Consider the following 15356-nt stretch of genomic DNA (forward strand, 5'->3'; position numbering starts at 1 on the left):
TCACTGTCTTCTCTATTTTAACTGACTCTGAATTCGGGCGTGGTGCCCTTCTGGGGACAATGCAGTTGTCATCAAGAACTTCACCCACTTTCTCAGCCATCTGATGCCTAACCGTTCCATCTTCATAGGCTGCCACGATACTGTCCAGGGTGGATTTTCCTCAGGGTTCTGTGCCTTTCTGTTCTTAATTGATTCCAGCCTCTTTATGGCCTCCCTCTGTTCCCACTGATTCACACCTTGAGGCTGCTCTCAGCTCTACCTCTCTTTCCTAATGGGCTCCAGAGAGTTCTGCTTGCCTTCTGCCATTTCCTCATGGATATATATTGCCATGGCCACCCAGCGCCTAGCCTCCTCCTATCAGCATGCTGCTTTGATCTTGGGGCGGCTGCCTTCCCTTCCCACTTTGTCAGTCTCTCTATGTGGACTGGGGCATATGATCAACTCTTTTACACTTCTACTGGGTCTGTGTTCTTTGTACCCGGGGGTGTGAGAGGGGAAACTCTGGGAAATTAAGAGATAAAGATGATTTCCTTTTTCAGGGAATAGACCTTGTGGTAGTTAGTGACTTTTTTCCCTTTATGTTTAATCCATTTATTTTGTGTACAGTGGATGATCATGCCGTGGCACACATCTGGAGGCCAGAAGTTAACCTGTGGGAGTCAGTTCTTTCCGTCCACCATCTGGGATCCAGACTCAAACTTAGGTTGTCAGGCTGAGTGGTGATGTTCTTTACCTGCTAAGCACCTTCCCCACTGAGTCATCTCCCTGGCCCTGTGGTGGTTAGTATTGTCTCCTTCACAGAATCTAGAATCATCTGGGAAATGGGCCTCTGGGAAGTTTTGATTTCAGCTGTTGAGGTGAGAAGAACTGCCCACTGTGGCTGGCACCATCCTCTGTGGGATCGTGTGAACACCCGGAGCAGCAGCTTGCCCTCAATGCCCTCTGCTTCCTGATCCTGCAGTGTAGAGCTGCTTCGGCTCCTGCTTCCCTGACTCCCCCACCATGATGGACAGCACCTTGAACTTCAGTTCTCTCTCTACCATTAGTTGTTTTTGTTAAGAGTAGTTCGTCATAGCAACAAGAAAAGAAATTAAGCTAGGGGAGTGTAAAACAGTACCACTTCCTTTACTCCCCAGTCAAAAGTTGTGGATGCACACCTTCAGTCCCAGCACTCAAGAGCAGAGGCAAACAGATCTCGGCTGAGTTGGAGGCCAGCTGGTCTACCTAGTGAGCTCCAGGCCAGCCAAGACTACATACATAGTAAGACTTTGCCTCAAAATACAAAGAAACAAAAAGTTGGCGAACTCTGTCCCAATAGCAAATCCACTGCTGAAACTGTTATTCACAGCCCTTGGAGGTAAGGCCATGCTCCCACAAAGACTGCTACATTAGCAGACAACTGTTAGGATATTGTTAGGTGCTGTGGTCTTCCCTGGGGCCTTTTCAGTAAAGTCAAACAAGACCCACTTGAGCAGAGCTCACAGAAGAAGGAGAAAATAGCTTGACTGGAGAGGGCCTTCTGCCTGAGGCCAGTAATCTAATATGGCTGAGAGATAATGGAGAGCCAGTTCTCTGCTTTAAACTACAGTGAACTCAAGCAAAGAGGGAGGCGGGAAACTCAGAGGGAGGGCGGTCTGGGGCCTGCCTGCTCTTGACTCCTCGGCCCTCCTGTGTCCTCTCCATGGAAACATCTATTATAAGCAGTCTTTGGTGTGTGTTGGGGGGATGCAGCTTGAGTAGGAAAGGGCCAAGGAGCTAGGGGCCTGCACTGCCCATTGGCAGAGGCCCTGGCTAGAGCCCTCCTTCCAAGCCTGCACTCCTGTGATGGGAGGAACAGTGGAGCCTGTTGCTAAGAGACAACTCTCATCCCCCCTCCCCACCACCATCAGGGAATCCATTCTAGAATTACAACTTCCAATGAGGTCTCTGGCCTTGGGTACTGGGGATAAAGAAGGCAAGCTGATAGAGAGCCCTCCTGAGGATCAAGGCCAGTGTATTGCTAGAGAAGCCTGGAAAACACGAGGGACCCCTAAGACTGTGCCCTCTCCGTGCCCAAACAGGCTTCAGTTCTCTCACAAATCGCCTCAGAGCACTAAGGATGCAGACTGAGGATCAGAGCAGTTGGCTGGGGAGGTCAGAATCCTCGCTACTATCAGAGGTGTGGGCTGTGGATAGGTGTTTTCCCTCCCTTCCCCTCTCCAGCTGGGGAGTTACTTTGTTCTTTCAGCCATCCGTTTTTTCCCCCCGTCCTATTCTGGGTGCAGGACCCGGAAGACTAGATTACTACTTCATCAGACACAGCACAGTACTGTGTGCGGCTGGATGTGTTTCGGGATGAGGATGTGAGCTCGCTTCTTCTGGAGGCAGGACAGCTACCGCGTAAGTCTGTGATGGATGGCTGCGTTGGGACGAACAGGGAAAACGGTCTAAATTATTCAGCAGTTAAGCAGAAAGCTGTGTGTGTTTAATAAACTGCTATACTGTACTGCCCCTCTATAAACTGCTATACTGTACTGCCCCTCTATAAACTGCTATACTGTACTGCCCCTCTATAAACTGCTATACTGTACTGCCCCTCTATAAACTGCTATACTGTACTGCCCCTCTATAAACTGCTATACTGTACTGCCCCTCTACTCTAGTTCTTGGTTAGACTCCCGATTTTCTCTTAGAGAACGGTTTCCCTCCAACTCTGAGTTGGTAGAGCTGCCCTCAGCCCCTGGCTCCAGGGAAGCACATGTGGTTTGGCTCTCTTCTAAGAGGCCTAGCTATCTGGACAGAAATAAGCACGTTTCCTACTTCTGGTTAACACAGGCACCCCAGGCCCTGTGTGCCGTTGGCAGGACAGGAACCTGGGGCTTATGGTGGCCTTAGAGTCTTTTTCTGTGGGGCAGAAGAAAAGGACTTGTGATGTCACTTGAACAGTGAAGCTTTTGCTCAGTACATAGATCTTTCTGACAGCATGGTGTCTGTGACTGCAGGCTCCTGGGTGCCAGGGCATGTGTGTAACTGCAGGCACCTATGTGTGCAGAGGGCAGAGGAAAACTTTCAGGAGCAGGTCCTTGCCTTTCCAGTTTCTTTTCTATTTTGCATGCACATCGAGGTCCCAAGGTAATGATGAGATCATCCTTCATCCATCTCCCACCATATTCATTGTGGCAGGGGCTCTCAGTCCAACCCGGAACTCACGGACATGCCTAGTCTTGCTGGCCAGCCTGCTCTGGGGAGCCCCCCATCTCTGCCTTCTGAGGCTGGAATTACAGGCAGGGAATCATGACCACCTGGCGTTTATGTGGGAGATCTAAACGTCAGTCCTGACATTTGTGCCGAGAGCACTTTAACCACGAAGCCGTCCCTCCGCCTTCTACCTTATTTTAAGGCAGGTTTACTCCTTGTTTTTTTGTGGCTGTGTAAGTTAGGCTAGCTGGTTTCCGGGACAGTCCTCCCGTCTCCACCTCCTACTTTGTGGTAAGAAGGCTGGGATGACCGATGAGTACAATGGCATCCAGCTTTGACTCAGATTCTCAGGCTTACATGTAAAGGGCTTTCACCCACCCACCCATCTCTCTAGCTTGTGTTTTTGGTCTTGTTTTTCACCTGACTCATTTGAACCTGTTGCCAATCTCTAGTAATGACACAAAATCAGTGGTTCCCAATTTGTGGGTCGAGACCCCTTGGAGATCAAATGACCCTTTCATGGGGGTTGCCTAAAACCACCAGAAAACACAAATATTTACATTACAATTTGTAACAGTAGCTAAATTACAGTTATGAAGTAGCAATGAAATAATTTTATGGTGTGTGTGTGGGGGGGTCACCACAACAGGAGGAACTATCTATTAAAGGGTCCAGCATTAGGAAGGCTGAGAACCACTGTTCTAGTGTCAATAACAGATTCTGAACTAGCAGCCTGGTTTCCTTTAATGTTGCCCCGCTCCTCCCAGCTACAACACTGGCCATCTTGGCTTTTCTCTTTAGGATGCTTTCTGCCCCAACATCCTTCCATGCTACGTGCTCTTCTGAGCCAAGGCCTGCTCACACCCGTGCTGCTGGGCTAGCCTAGTCTCACAGCTCTCTGCCATCCTCTGCAAGGACAGGGGCCCTCCCTTTCCTTTCCCTTTTCCTCTCACTCTTGTCCAGGCTGAGCTGGCCTGCTACCTGGGCTTCTCCTGCATCACTGTCTAGAGTGCTGGAGTTTCAGGCATTTGCCTCCACACTCTGCTCCAGACCTGTCTTATGGTAGATGGTTTCTCATCACAGCTCCTTTCATGCCCCCCACCCCCCGCCACTGCCTGCCTTACCTGCTACAGCCAAATTCAGGTCCTGTCTGGCCTCTATGCGCTCTTGCAAATTTGAAAGTGAAAACTGACCTGGTTTCTTCACCTGAGTTTCTTGGATTGCAGGGTTTGGACACTTCCCTGCTATTTTTCAATCATCTGTGTCTCTTTAGTGATCTGACTATATACTGTGCTATTTGGGGGGGGGGTTAAACTATATCTTATCTATCGTGTGTGTGTATATGCTGGAAGGGGTGCATATCTGCCATAATGTACATGGAGGGACTAAACTCAGACTGTAGGGCTAGCAGCACATGCTATTGCCTACTGACGATCTTGACGATCTAGGTTGGTTTGTTTGTTTCTGAGACAGGGTTTCTCTGTGTAACAACACCTGGCTGTCCTGGAACTGGCTCTAGACCAGGTTGGCCTTGAACTCACAGAGATCTACCTGCCTCTGCCAAAGTGGTAGGTTTAAAGGCCTATACCACCATTGCCCAATTGGATCTAGGTTTGTTTTTTGAGACAGGGTCTCACCATCTAGTTCAGGCTGGTCTCACCCTCGCCATAGTCCTCTGGCTTCAGCGTGAGAAGCGCCGGGATTACAGGCACTACCTGTCATGCCCAGACCAATTTTGCTCATTTTTACACTGAACATTCGTATTTCTTTATTGATTTGCAAAGGCTTTTAATAATATTGATCTCTTGTACTGCAAATATTTTTCTCAAGTATGCTGATTGGCTTTTACTTTGTTTTTTATTGATATGTTGAAAGCACACCTCAGTAAAATTTGAATGATTTCTGCTTTTGTTGTTATGCTTAGGAAGTCTGTTCCCGCCAAAGGCTATAACCAATTATGCATTTGTTCTTTTAATACTTCAGACTTTATTTTTTGTAGACTATTTAAATTTTTAAAATTTTTACTTTATGACTGTGGTTGATATGTAAAATGAGAAAATTTTAAATAAAAATTACTTTATGTGTATGCGTGTTTTGTCTGTATTTATGTTTCTGCACTACCTATGTCCCTGGTGCCTACAGAGGCCAGAAGAGGGTGTTAGAGTCTCCCAGAATTGGACACAGATGTGGCCCACTCTGTGGGTACTGACAATCAAACCTAGGGCCTCTGGAAGAACAGTGAGTGCTCCTAATCACTAAACCATCATGCTAGCCCCCAGAATATATTTTAAATAGGGGTTTTGTTTTATTTTATTTTTTGGTTTTTCAAGACGGAGTTTCTCTGTGTAGACCTGACTGTCCTGGAACTCACTCTGTAGATCAGGCTGGTCTCAAACTCAAAGATCCGCCTGCCTCTGTCTCTTCAGTGCTAGGGTTAAAGGCATGGACTATCACTACCGTTAAATAAGGGTTTTAATCAGCTAACCCTGCTACCACATCTGACAAAAACCGGGAACTGTGCAGATACACCGGGCTGAATGTGTCCCTTTTTCACATTTAGATTTTTCCCCACACTTAGATCCATCAAGAGGATTCTTTTTTTCTTCTGTTTCCTTTAAAAAAAAAAAAAAGATCTACTTCATCTTAATTTATGTTTGTAGGAATTTATGTCTGTGTGTAGGAATAAGCATGAGAGTCCAGGTGCCTGGGAAACCAGATTCTCTGAAGCCAGAATTAAAGGTGATTATGAGCTGCCCAACATGGGTGCCAGGAACCAAACTCTGCTCCTCTGGAAGGTCAGTGAACACTCTTAATTGATGGGTCATTTCTGCACCCCCTTTTCCCCTTTTCTCTTTTTTTAAAATATTTTTTATGGTTTATTTAACTTTATTTTATGTGCATTGGTGTGAAGGTGTCAGACCCCCTGCAACTGGATCTTCAGACAGTTGTGAGCTGCCATGTGGGTGCTGGGAATTGAACCCAGGACCTCTGGAAGAGCAGTCAGTACTCTTAACCACTGAGCCATCTCTCCAGCCCCTCCCCTTTTCTCTTTTGAGACAGAGTTTCGTGGAGCCAAGGTTGATCTTCAATTCCTGACATCCTTGCCTCCATCTCCAAAGTGCTAAGATGACAGGACTTCTAGGTCACACCCAACTTAACCGACTAACCACTTTCTTTCATTTTAAACAAATATTTGGTAATTAATGTTGGCGACTAGCTCACTTGGTAAAGTACATGTCTCACATAAGGCTGGATTCAATTCCCAGCATCATACAATAAATTGAAGGCCATTAAATACAATTAGTTGTGCCACTATCACTGTCCTTCCGTTAGGTACACTAAAATCTAAAGACTAGTCAAACAAGTAATTAAAAAATGGTGTTCTAGAAAACACACACAGAGAGACAGAGAGAGAACAAGAACACTATGAGAAGAGGGATGTGACGTGCATGCAGATAATTCTTTTCCAGTTATGAAGATACTACTAGGTACAACTCTTGGCTCAAAATCTTTAAAATCTGAATGAGCTGAGTGCTTTTCTAGGAAAATATAAAGCTTCAAACTGACTCAAGAAGAAAGAGAAGACTTTAAACAGGGCATAGTAGCATGGTAAATCCCAGCACTTGGAAGGCAGTGGCAAGTGCACATTTGTGAGTTCAAGGCCAGCTTGGTCTACAGAGCAAGTTCCAGAACAAACCATGCTTTAAATAAAGAGAGAGGGGAGAGAGAGAGAGAGAGAGAGAGAGAGAGAGCAAGTTCCAGAATCAACCATGCTTTAGAGAGAGAGAGAGAGAGAGAGAGAGAGAGAGAGAGAGAGAGAGAGAGAGAGAAACGATACAGAGAGAAACAGAAGACCGGAACAGATTCGCTGTAATAGGCAAGACAGATGAAGCTAGCCATTGTGAAGCAGGTTCCTCTGAAATTGAAACATTCTATCCTGGGGTGTGGGGGTGAGGCTTTAAACTAGAAGGTAAACAGCTCAAAATAGCGCTAGTAAATTCTGAAACTGACCAGATTCATTAGGCTCCGCCCTCCCAAGAATAAACAACAAAAACTGCTGCGTCATTCTCAGACTAGCACGATAAAAGACCTGGAGACCCCACCAGCGGCCCGGAAGAGGTTTAGACCAATTGAGTCACTTGGAAAGGGCACTCTCCAACCTGTTGAGCTGTTTGCAGGCTGTGCAGTGTGCTCCAGGTCCCCAGCTTTGTGAGCTGTCACTCATGCTGGGGTGGGCTTTGGTAATGTAGCTGTCTGGGAGTCATCTATGCTCCTGTGAGTAACCCTTCATCCATATTTCTGTAAGTAACCCCAATAAGTCCCACTCGTTCACTAAGTTGGATTTTGGTGGTATCCATAGTTTGATCTGTTGTTGACTCCCTATCAGGGGTGTGTAGCCTCTCCCCAAGAAAAGTTTTGTCAGACAACAGTGGGTCGGGAGATTCCAAGTTCACATAGCCAGCTGGTGGGGAGCAGCCTGTTCTGACTTTTATACTTGTCTGCCCCAGCTGAGGGCAGCTGCCTCCTAGGTGCGCTTCTGACTCTCCCTGTCCATCCCCACTCTTGAGGAACATTTTTTTTAGCCTTCATAGCACCCTACTAGCCAGGCTCCAAGAAATCAAGGAGAGGAGAAACCTGGGGATGGCAGGCCTGTGGGTGAGCACCACGGTGGATGAGAAGAGGGGTACCGATATTCCAATAGCTCCTTACCCCAGCACACACCTCGGGAGCTGCCCTCCACCTACTGCCCCGAGAATGACTGTTGTTATTGAGAATATTCTTGTCTAGTCTTGCACACCTATGCATGAGTGTGAAGCTTTTCCTGAATGCAAGCAAGGTGGTGACAGGGTTGGAAAGAAAGCTCAGCAGTTAAGTGCTAGCCGGGCCATAATGAAGCCCAGAGTTCAGAACCCTAGAAACCCACAGAAATGCCTGGTGGACATGGCTGCCTGCCTATAATTCCAGCATCAGAAGGCAGACACACGGGACCCCCAGAGAAAGTTGGATTGCAAGACGAGACATCAGAGAGCTCCAGGTTTGTTTGAGAAACTCTGCTTCTGTCTAAGGTGGAAGAGTGTGATAGGAGATGGCTCTTATCAACTAACCTTGGACCATCATGTGTGGGCATACTCAGACGTGTGTGAGTGCCACACATACAAAAATATACATATGCACACACATATACACACACAAAAAGAAAACAAAGTGATGGAAGGTAGTATGGTATGAGAAGAAAAAAAAAGACACAAGTTTCATTATCTCCTCAGATTCCAGCCTGTATGCTGTACTCTGAGCATTGGGGGAGAACAGTCAGATTCTCATTTGTGTTCCAGTTGGGACATAAGAACTACTGCAGCTGAGACCTGCCCCCGTTTCTGCCTGGCTCCACCTCCTTGCCTTTGCCAGACTCTCATCCAAAGCACCGATCTCAGGGCGCCTCTCTTTGCAAGCCCAGCTTAAGGTTTTCTTTGGCTAGGGTTCTAACAGACTGAACTCACTGGCTGGATTTTACTCATTTATTATTTATTTATTATGTGTAGGCTTTCAGGCTCATCTGAGCTGTGCCTCCGAACAATCTCACCTGTTGCTCCTGCGGAAACCATAGATGGTCTTACTCTATGGCCCCACTACCACGTGGACCCTGGTGGTTCCTACAGCAGACTCGCTGCTCACTGTGTGGTTATGACAGCATCCCAGCTTCTCTTTGGTGAGCTGCCCTTCATAACCCATGTGCTCCACTACTGCGGTCCTCGTATGTGGAGACCATGCTCTAGTCCCATATCCTTTGCTACCACGACTGACCCAGGAATGACTACGTGCATTCCTCAAACTGAACCACTGGAGTTCTTCACTGAGAGATTGGAGGGATCCCCTTTTCCTTTAGGGATCATGTGCTAGGATGAAGCACTTTAAGAGACTGCAATCTCCCCTGAACTGTGGATGAGAAAAGGGATCTTGGTGGCTCAGACTAACTGACCACACAGAGAGAGTCCATGCACAGAGGGAAAACAAGCAAATGCCTGATGAACCAGATCCAGGAGCTGGAGAGTCATCCCCACTTGCCTGAGAACCTGGATGTAGTTATGACAAAAGCCCATTCATCTCCCCTCCATAGTGATGTTTTACTGTTTAAAATAAAACTGGGGGCTGGTGAGATGGCACAGCAGATAAAGGTTCCTGTCACCAAGCCTGATAGCCTGAGTTTGACTCCACATATGGAAGGAGAGAACTCACTCCTGTAAGTCATTCTCTGACCTCTCTTCTAGGGCTATAGTACACGCATGCACGCGCACACACACACACACAAATAATGTAATTTAAAAATTAATAAAATTGGATTTTCCACTTATAATAAACCCCCTGGGGCTGGAGAGATGGCTCAGGGGTTAGGAACACTGACTGTTCTTCCAGAGGACCTGGGTTCAATTCTCAGCACCCACACAGTGGCTCACAACTATCTGTAATAGGATCTGATACTCTCTTCTGGCCTGCAGGTGTACATGCAGGGCATTCATACATAAAATATAAATAAATAAAAAATTTAAAAAAGAAAACCCTTTTTTCACCTAAGCAAAGTCTACACTTCTTACCTAAGCTATAGTTAAATATGAATTCATTTTGTGTGCACTTACTAAGTTCAGTGCCGTGCACTATGTGGGTGTTGTGCTAGGCATATGGAGGTTACACAGATAACAAGGTTTGGTCCTTTTCTCCAAGTATCTGTTGATCTCCTGAGGCAAACTTGGATAGAAGATGATGTATTGGAGATGTGATTAACAGCACACACTGCTCTTGCAGAGGACCTGAGTTCAATCCCCAGTGCCCACTTCCAGGAGCTCATAACCACATTGAACAGTGACTCCAGGCCTCTGATGGGATCTTCTGACCTGAGAGTGAATGTAAACCCCACATCTACAGAATTAAAATAGGTAGGTATGAGGGCACAGGTCTTCGAGTTGAGAGAAAGCATAAGATCCCCGGGAACTGTAGCTACAGATGGCTGTGCTGTGCCAGCAGCAAGCACTTTTAACCATTTGGCCAGTCCCAAATGTACACATTTAAAAAAATAATACTAGAAAAGCAAGTCCAGGGTGGCAGTATAGACAAAGAAAATAAGGAGATGGGAGGGAAGATGGAACCTCCAGGAGACAGAGAAGAGAGAAGAGCCAAGGAATTCTCAAGAACAAACAGCAAAAACAGGAACTCAGGCAGGAACTTGGGAAGGTGCAGTTGTAATGTGGAAGGAGCGGGGGCAAGCTCACACAGGACTGGAGCTGACGAGGGCCCGCTGGGGGCTGCTAAGGTGGCTGCTTTAATGAGCCTGGCTGCTGTGGGCTGAGGTGTGACTATGCGAGGCACTGAGTGGACACGAGCTCTCTGTGCTGGGAAGGAGACGGTGTGGGAGAATCCAGGAGCATCTTTTAAGATTGGAGAGAATGAACATCTTAAACATAACCTACTTCCACAAGTCAGGTACAAATAAGGCCTTGGGCCTGAAACCAAGCTAAAGAATCCTTACTTCCTCCTCCCCTCCCCTCTTTTTTTTAACTCAAAGTAAATTTAGAAGAAATCAATAGAGAATGAAATGGGTTCTGTTTCAGTGTTGGCAGCCAAAAGCTTAAAGTGGCTAACACTAAACTCACAAAACCAATGTACACACCCCAAACCCGCCCTTCTTACAATTCTCAACCTATAGCAGCCGCATCTACTCAGCACCCTGGACAGCGACTGGTCTCTAGGCTCTGTTCACTCTCGGCCCTGGACCACAGCACCGACTGAATGGTTGCTTCCTTTTCCTATGGGCACCGTTGCAGCCCTCTGACCTCATCCGCGTGGACTCTAACTCACTCATCTGACAGTCATGACTTCTGAAGCTTTTGGCAAGCATCAACCCGGCCATTTCTGTCACTTACAATGTAAAATAGGGGTTGTGGAGAAAGAAGTGCTTGCTGCAGAAGCTGGAAGACCTAAATTCAGATTTTCGCACAAAAAGGTCAGTGTGGCAGTGTGCAACTACAGAATCAGACCTGGGAAGGCAAAGACAAAAGGATCGCTGTCAATAATGGCCTTCCAGCCTGGCCAAACTAGTGAGCTCTAGGTCCAGTAAGAGACCTTGTTTTCAAAAAAAAAAAAAGAACAAGAAAACATGTAACACATATACCCATAAACAAATATATACACACATCTCACAAACACACACACAGAACCATCCAAATTAGTAAAATAATCTCTGAAGAATGAATGGCCTCGTCCTCCTCCTCCTTTGAGACAGGTTCTTATGTAGTTCAGACTTATCTCAAACTTGCTGTGTAGCTGAGGATGATCTCGAACTTCTGATCCTCCTGCGTGCTGGGATAGTACTAGCAATCATTCTCAGGAATTGGTGCATGCTAGGCAAGCATTCAACAGATAGACCCCCAGCCCAGCTGCCCAGAGGCGAAGTACACCTGCCACACTTGTCTTTAAGGGTGGCGCCATCTGACCAGTTCTCAGCTTGGCCAGCGCCAGCTTTTGTCTCTGCTCCTGTTCCACAAAAACTCTCAGTGAGCTCCATGAGGGTTCTGCTCCACTGGAAAGCACTGGGGACTGTCACATCCTCAAGTCTAGGCTTGTGCTGGCCTCCCTTTTTGGGACTCTGTTCTCCATCTGGTGAGTTTTGTAGACCCAGCTCAAATGCCACCTTTTCCATAAAGCCTTTCCCCGACACCCTCCACCTCAATCCTCATCACAGCACAAGCCCTTCCTTGCTATAGACTCCCAGGGGACGACAGTAGCTCCCACAGCTGGTGATCAATGTCCACACATACACCAGATCCCTCATTACTTACACACTACAGCAGAAACACTACAAATGGCCATCTTCATAGCGTGCACACTAGTACACTATTAGAGGAATCACCAAATCAGATAAATTTCATGCAGCCAAAGCGACTTTCTAAAGTGAATTTTTTGAAGAGATTTTTGTTTTAGGTGTGCTTTGTGTGCATGTATGTGCATTTCTGCTTAGAAGAGGACACTGAATCGCTTGGGACCGGAGTTTCAAACAGTTGTGAGTCATCATATGGGTGCTGGGAACAGAACCAAGGTCCCCTGCAAGAGTAACAAGAGCTCTCAATTGCTGAGCCATCTCTCCAGTGCCCAACCAAAGCAATTATCAACACTTACCATCATGTAACTAGGTAAACTGGTTAAGTAAACTCAAGAATGAACTTGTAAAGCATGATGGCTCCCTAGTCCCTTACTAGGAGGTCAGAACTCACTGTGTCTTTTCATCCCATGGTTTGCTCTAGTTGAGCTCTGAGGTTTTGCGATCACTGGCTTTATTCTATGTCATGTGCCCAGTGCAAGATGTCAGAGTCAAGCCCAAGGCCCACAGGTCTTGGCTTTAAATAAAATAGTGAACCTATGTCTATCCACTAATTATTTCTGGTACATCATCATGCTCACAACAATGCTATCAAGGAGATGGAATGCTTCAATACTGGAATGAGGAAGCTAAGACTCAGACTGATCAAATCGCTTGCCCATGACCATAAAGACATCTAACAAATTGGTGCTGCAATTCATCAGAGGACCTCTAGTGTCACCCTTATGTGATTCTCTCCCACACTGACTCATGTCATGGCCAGATGGACATCAGCAAGCTCGTGCAAGCAGAAGTCAGATAAGTCGCTGTACATCAGGATGCGTCATCTTGGGACATTTCCCCTTAGCTAGCCTTAGGATCCAGCTGCTAGATCCCAGCTGCCTAGAATTATCTGAGGCCACTATGGAAGGAGACCCTGGGAACTGAGAGGCCACCTTGAGGGACTGTGTATGTGATTCCAGGTGAGATCCTCAGATCCCATAACCACAGCCACAGGTGATTCATAAACCATGAGAAATAGTGTCACAGCTAGTGTTGACATGCCTGGAACCCTAGCTAATTGGGAGACAGGCAGATTGCAACTTTAAGCCCAGTGGTAGATCATTTGCCTAGTACGTGCAAGGTCCAGAGTTCAATTCTCAACACTAAAACAAACAAATAAATAATTGCTATTCAAAGTTTCTAAATTCTGGGGGTGTTTGTTACACAGCAGTGAGCAACTAAAACACTGACAAACAAGGATTTGAACACAGCACCTCCTGACTGACTCATATTCTGGCTGAGAGTGGGATGTTTGCAGGAAGATGGGCCCACAGTGGCACTTGGTGAGTATTTGTTGACTATCTGTTGAATAGACACAGATTTATCAGAGAGGAAGGAGGATCTAGGGACACAGAAGCAAGAGCACTACTACATCTGACCACCCTCACTACCCTTTCCCAATCCTCCCTCCCTAACAGCTGCACACAGAGGTGCAGGACGAATGTGTCCATGCCACAGCTCTGTCCCCATCCCACCAGTTACATTCAAAGCAGGCAAAATTGAAAAGCTAACATAGTTTGGTATGGTTTCCCCATCTGGCCCCAACTTCCTGCCTGACCTACCCAGGGCATATTCTCTCCCTCCCACTTGGCCCAAGAGCACTTCCCTCCTCTTTTCCACGTAAAGCCCACGCAAGAAAAGAGGCAGAGATGCTGGACAGCAAACGGGGGAGGACGGTTTGGGTGCTGCTGGATGGGCTTAGAAGCCTAAAGGCTCCAAACTAGGTGTTTTCAGGAGGCCTCTGCCAGCAGGTGGAGGCTCTGAGGATGAAGAGGCGGCTGGAGGTGTCCACATTATATCCCTCATTATGCCCCAGCGGGTGGAGAATAAAGGAATGCCCTGCCTGTCTAACTCCCTCCAACCTTCCAAGAAGCCTGGGCCTCGGCTCTGCAGCTATAACCCCAAATTGGGTGCCTGCGGAACAGTCCCCCCCGCCTGGTAAGGACCCACAGGAGTCAATAGTCGGTCTTCTGCTTCCCGGCCACCCCCCACACTGCCTTTCTGTTCTAAGCACCCCCTCTCATGGTCCTGCAAACAGGCACATGCCTCCCAAGGTCACACACAGAGGCTCCAGCACCTGGATCCCACACCCGGAAAACCATATGAGCCCCTCACCGCAGGCTCAACCACAGGGAGGGGACAGGCCTCACAGTTCTCCAGGCAGGCTGTAGGCAGTGCACACAGGCACAGGATCACACAACATGCAAGGCGATGGAGTGGAGCCCACACCTCCAGAGATACTGTGGGCACAGTCACCCGCACAGACACTAGAGTCTGGGGAGGCAGAAACATGCGTGCACACATATGAACACCTCCAGACGATCACACGTGCACACCGGCACGCACCGACAACCTTACAGGTGCCCAGCCAGGCCTCGGGACCAAGACCCACCCCCATTCCATCACCAGCAGGTGGAGAGGGTTGGGGTTTCAGGGCACTCCCCCTTCTACCTCTCCAAAGTCCAGAGTCCCAATGGATTTTTTTTCTGGAGCCCGCCCCCGCCCCCCAACAAGGCTAGGGCAGCGACAGGCGGGAGGGGGAGGGGAAGCCTGGTCTCAAACCCGTTCTGATTTTAATTCCTTAAATTAACCCCTTGGCTGCCCAGAGCCTGGCCTGCCCAGAATCCCTCCCTGTTCTGGCGGCCTCGCGGCCTCAGGAGGGCAGCAGGAAAGAAGGCAGGGGAGGAGGGTGCAGCGGCTATGGTTTTCCCTGCCTAGCCTTTCCAAGAGCAGTCCCGCAGCGCGCCCCAGACTTGCCCTTACCTCCTCCAGCCCTCGGCAAGGCAAGGCACCGCGGCCCTGGGCTGGGAGCGCAGAGGCACAGACCCCGCGTGCCGGGTCCAGACGCAGGGCCGCCACCGGGCCTCGGATCTCGGTCCCCACTGCAGCCTACGGTGGCCGCCGCCGCCTCCCAGTTGGGGCGGGGGCGACCGAGTCCCCCAGTCCCGCGCAGCGGGGAGGGGTTCCTGTTGCGATCACGGGCGGGGTACGCAGGGAGGATGGGAATAGAGGAGGGGGCGCTCGGCCGGGCGCAGCCAGGAGACAGGGAGGGAGGCGGCGGGGAGGTGGGGCGGAGCCGGCCCCTCCTCCGGGGCGGGCTCTCTAGCAAGCGGGGAGCGGCAGATGCAGCCAGGAGCGGCTGCGCCTGGACCCCACGTTTTCCGCAGAAGCTGATGGCTCGGGTGGGGGATGGGTGCCGCCGGGATGTGGGGAGTGCAGCCTTCCCCACTCCAGGGACCACCACCTAGGCATTCCTGTGCCTCGGAGCTTC

The 15356-nt window shown here is 48.5% G+C and overlaps 1 protein-coding gene and 1 long non-coding RNA gene across 3 annotated transcripts in view; one reads left to right on the top strand and one right to left on the bottom strand.

The window, feature by feature from the left end:
• The window catches only part of Fbxo41 (F-box protein 41), a 31350-nt gene extending 16215 nt beyond the window's left edge, over window positions 1-15135 (bottom strand). For both annotated transcript variants that reach the window (XM_085690555.2, XM_048416581.3), the window contains exon 1: window positions 14849-15135. The gene's annotated coding sequence lies outside the window, so the exon portion shown is untranslated. The remainder of the gene's footprint in view (window positions 1-14848) is intronic.
• LOC125388512 (uncharacterized) lies at window positions 1553-2485 on the top strand. Its single transcript, XR_007228260.3, has 2 exons — window positions 1553-2133; window positions 2265-2485. It is a non-coding gene; the product is annotated as an uncharacterized LOC125388512 (long non-coding RNA).
• Window positions 15136-15356: the final 221 nt, after the last annotated feature.

This window comes from Myodes glareolus, chromosome 6 (genome assembly GCF_982192425.1).
Source record: "Myodes glareolus chromosome 6, mMyoGla1.1, whole genome shotgun sequence".
In the NCBI taxonomy this organism is placed as follows: Eukaryota; Metazoa; Chordata; class Mammalia; order Rodentia; family Cricetidae; genus Myodes; species Myodes glareolus.